We start from the raw sequence: 4,894 nt of genomic DNA, 5'->3' as shown, positions 1-4,894 counted from the left end.
ACAAAGTTTCAATTATAGAAGGTAAACAAATTCAAACAGAAATGGCGTCAGCCATGGATGGAGCAGGAGGCTTGGCTCCACTCCAGGCTACAAAGTTTCAATTGTAGAAGGTAAATAAATCCCAGATACCAGGGCCTCCACTTGGGTCGCCGGGGTCATGGCTGGCCTGCAAACCACCACAGGCCCCTCTCCCAGGCAGCCCCATGCCCCAAGGGAACACCAGGATCCAGGACACCCTTCAGGGCAAACCAGCTGGCCCCCTCCCATGCACCAGGCCTCTATCCTATTTAATAAAAGAGTAATATGCAGATTGACCATCATTCCAACACACAAGATCAAGATAGCGGCCCCTATGTGGTCAAAGATCCTGCCCCCATGTGGACACAAGATGGCCACCACAAGATGGCCAGCAGGGGAGGACAGTTGGGAGGGACCAGGCCTGCAAGGGAGGGCAGTTGGAGGAGATCAACCCTGCAGAGAAGGGCAGTTAGGGGTGACCAGGCCGGCAGAGGAGGGAAGTTGGGGACAAACAGGCTGGCAGGGGAGCAGTTAGACATCAATCAGGCTGGAATGGGAGTGGTTAGGGGGTGATCAGGCTGGCAGGCAGAAGCAGTTAGGGGAAATCAGAAAGGCAGGCAGGGAAGCAGTTGGGAGCCAGCAGTCCTGGATTGTCAGAGGGATGTCCAGTGGGATCGGGCCTAAATGGGCAGTCAGACATCCCTCGAGGGGTCCCAGATTGGAGAGGGTGCAAGCTGGGCTGAGGGACACCCCCTCACCCCCATCCATGAGTTTCGTGCACCGGGCCTCTAGTAATAGAATAAAAGATTTATAAATACATTTTAAAAAGTAGTTAAGACATGTACACCAAATAATACAAAACAGAATTGAAAGAAATTAAAGACCTATATAAAGACATCTTGTGTTTGTACAATGGAAGATATACTATTGTTAAAATACAATATTCCCCAAATGATATACAGATTCAAAGCGATCTATTAAAATGTCAGCTGGCTTTTTTCTTTCTTAAGGTGACAAACTAATCCTAAAATTCATATAGAATCACAAGGGAACCTGAATAGCCAAAACCATTCTAAAGAAGAACAAAGTTGGAAAATTCACAATTTCAAAACTTACTAAAAAGTTACAGTAATCAAGACTGTGTGGTACTGCCATAAGGATAGACATACAGATCAATGGAATGGAATTAAGAGTACAGAAATAAACCCATACACTTATGGTCAACTAATTTTTCAAAGGGTGCCAAAACAATTTAATGGGGGAAAGAATAGTCTTTTCAACAAATGGTGCTGGAACAACTGGATAACTGAATGCAAAAGAATGAAGGTGGAACCTTATCTCACATCATGTATAATATTAATTCAAAATGAATCAAATATTTAAATGTAAGAGCTAAAACTATAAAACTCTTAGGAACAGAAGACATAAGGGCAAATCTTCATGACCTTGGATTAGGCAATGGTTTCCTAGATATGACACCAACAGGAAAAGCAACAAAATGAAAAATAAACAGAATTTCATTAATATTAAAATATTTTGTACTTTAAAGGACACCCTCAAGAAAGTAACAAGATGCCCTAGCTGGTTTGCTCAGTGATTAGAGTATCGGCCTGTGGACTGAAGGGTTATGGGTTTGATTCCTGGTCAAGGATAAGCTTGATCCCCAGTGCTTATTGGGTGCATGCAGGAGGCAACTAATAGATCAGTCTCTCTCACATTGATGTTTATCTCTTTCTGTCTCTCCCCCTCCCTTCCACTCTTTCTAAAAATCAATGGAAAAAATATACTCAGGTGAGGAATAACAACAACAAGAAAAAGTAACAAGACAACCTTCAGAATGGGAGATAATATTTGGAAATCATATATCTGATAAGAGACTAGTATTCAGAATATATAAAGTATTCTTACAGCTCAACAAAAAAGAAAAAATATCCCAATTAAAAAATGGGGAAAGCACCTAAATAGACATTTCTCTAAAGAATATATGCAAAAGACTAACAAGCACACAAAAAGATGTTCAGCATCATTAGTTCTTAGGGAAATGCAAATCAAAACTACAATAAGATACCACTTCATACCCCTTGGGATGGTTATAATTTAAAAAGTAGAAAAATAAGTTTTGGTAAGCATGTGGAAAAAATGAAACACTTATACATTGCTGTGGAAAACTGTTTGGCAGTTTTCTCAAGAAGTTAAATATAGAATTACTATATGATCAAGCAAATCTACTTGTAGGTATATATGCCCCAAAATTGAAAACAAGTATTAAAAAATACTTGTACATGAATATTCATAACAGCATGATACACAACCATCAAAAGGTGGAAACAACCCCAAATGTCAATGGATGAATGAATAAACAAAATTTAGTATATCTATACAATAGATTATTATTAAACTTAAAAAATATTGAAGTACTCACACATAATGTGGATCAACCTTGAAAACATCATGCTACATGGAATAAATCAGACAAAAATGGTCATGTATTGAATGATACCATTTATACAAAACATCCAGAATAGGTAAACACATAGAAACAGAAAGCAGATTTGTGGCAGCCAAGGACTTCAGGGAGTAGGGAGTAACTGCTGAATAGGTAAGAGGTTTTCTTTTGGGATGATGAAAATGTTTTAGAACTAGATAGAGGTGGTGGTTGCACACATTCTGAAAGTACTAAATGCCACTTGATTTGTTCATTTTAAAATAGTTTAATGTTATGTGAATTTCACCTCAATGAAAAAAATAGGCATGAAGTATTGACAATGCTACAATATGAATAAGCCTTGAAAATATTACGTTAATTAAAAGAAACTAGGCACAAAAAGTAATATATTGTACGATACTATTTGTACAAAATGTCCAGGTATGCTAATCTTTAGAGAAAAAAGTAGTTGTCAAAGGCTGGGGGGAGGGACAAATAGGGGGATAGTGAGTCATTGCTAATGGATATGGAGTTTTCTTTCTGGGGCAGTGAAAATGTCCAGTGGAATTTAATAGTGATGATGCTTGTGTAACTTTGTGAATATACTAAAAAACATAGAATTATAAACATTGAGAGGGTCAATTTATGGTATATGAGTTATAAAGAATAAAAAGTGAATGCACTGTTTAAACAAAACTAATAAGGATGTAGAATGATGTTTACAACATTAAAGTTACAGTATCTATATATATATAAAACCCTAAACCCTAATATGCAAATAGACTGAATGGTGGAACAACCAAATAACTGGTTGTTATGACGTGCACTGACCACCAGGGGGCACCCGCGGAACATGGTGGGCGTCGGCCGTGGTGGGTTGTTGGAGCAGGTGAGCGGGGATGCCAGACCAAGGTGGGGCACCGGTCACTGTCATCAGGAAGAGCCTCTGGTTGTTACTGAAAATTCTTTGCTCCCACACACCGTGGTCCTGCCCGGTGCTCACACCCACTGCTGGTGCCCAGTGCTGACCCCAATCAACCCTGAGGGCTTCTCCACCTCCCTCTGTTCCTGAGGGGTGATCGGGGCAGCAGCTGCTCACACCCGCTGAGTGGCAGCAGTGGGAGTGGGGCTGCCGGCAGACAGGGGACAGGGGGCCATGGCAGGGGCTGGGCGGGGGGGCAGAGGATGGGGCAAGACCCACCCCTGTGCCCACCTCAGCCTTGTGGTCCACAGTTCCTTTCAAGGTGCACGAATTCATTCACTGGGCCCCTAGTCCTATCTAATAAAAGAATAATATGCAAATTGACCATCCCTCCAAGACACAAGATGGCCGCCCCCATGTGGTCAAAGATGGTTGCCCCCATGTGGACACAAGATGGCCACCACAAGATGGCCTGCAGGGGAGGGCAGTTGTGGGTAGTTAGGGGTGACCAGGCCAGCAGAGGAGGGCAGTTGGGGGTGACCAGGCTGGCAGATGAGGGCAGTTGGGGGGAACCAGGCCTGCAGGGGAGGGCAGTTGGCGGGGGGGGAACCAGGCCTGCAGTGGAGGACAGTTGGGCAGGACCCAGGCCTGCAGGGGAGGGCAGTTGGGGGGGACCCAGGCCTGCAGGGGAGGGCAGTTGGGGGAGACCAGGTCAGCAGGGGAGGGCAGTTGGGGGTGATCAGGCCAGCAGAGAGGGCAGTTAGGGGTGACCAGGCCAAGAGAGGAGGGCAGTTGGGGAAGACCAGGCCAGCAGGGGAGGGGAGTTTGGGGGGCCCAGAAAACTGCAGAAAAGGGCAGTTGGGGGGGGCCAGGCCTGCAGGGGAGGGCAGTTGTGGGCGATCAGGCCAGCAGGGAGGGCAGTTAGGGGTGACTGGGCAGCAGAGGAGGGTAGTTGGAGGAGACCAGGCCAGCAGGGGAGGGCAGTTGGGGGGGGGAAAGGCCTTCAGGGGAGGGCAGTCAGGGACAATTGGGACAGCCAGGGAGCAGTTAGGCGTCGATCAGGCTGGCAGGGGAATGGTTAGGGGGTGATCAGGCTGGCAGGCAGAAGCGGTTAGGGGCAATCAGGCAGAGGCAGGTGAGCGTCTGGGAGCCAGCAGTCCTGGATTGTAAGAGAGATGTCCCAGATTGGAGAGGGTGCAGGCTGGGCTGAGGGACACCCTGCCACCCTGTGCACAGATTTTGTGCACTGGGCCTCTAGTATGAAATAATAGCACAAAGATCAGGAGGGGAGAATTGAAAGTATATTATTGTAACATTTTAAGTATACATGAAGTAGTATTTTATACCTTTGAATGTAGATTGTGATAAATTAAATATGTATACCTAAACCTGAAAGCAGTCATTAATGAAACAAAATGTTATAGTTAATGTGCCACCAAGAAGATAAAATGGAATCAGAAAAATACTCAATCCAAAACAAGTCATTAAAAAGTGAACAAATTACCAATGGCACAAATATAAAACAAATA

This window comes from Eptesicus fuscus, chromosome 1, assembly GCF_027574615.1.
Source record: "Eptesicus fuscus isolate TK198812 chromosome 1, DD_ASM_mEF_20220401, whole genome shotgun sequence".
NCBI lineage: Eukaryota > Metazoa > Chordata > Mammalia > Chiroptera > Vespertilionidae > Eptesicus > Eptesicus fuscus.
Note: the sequence above shows the minus strand (reverse complement) of the source record.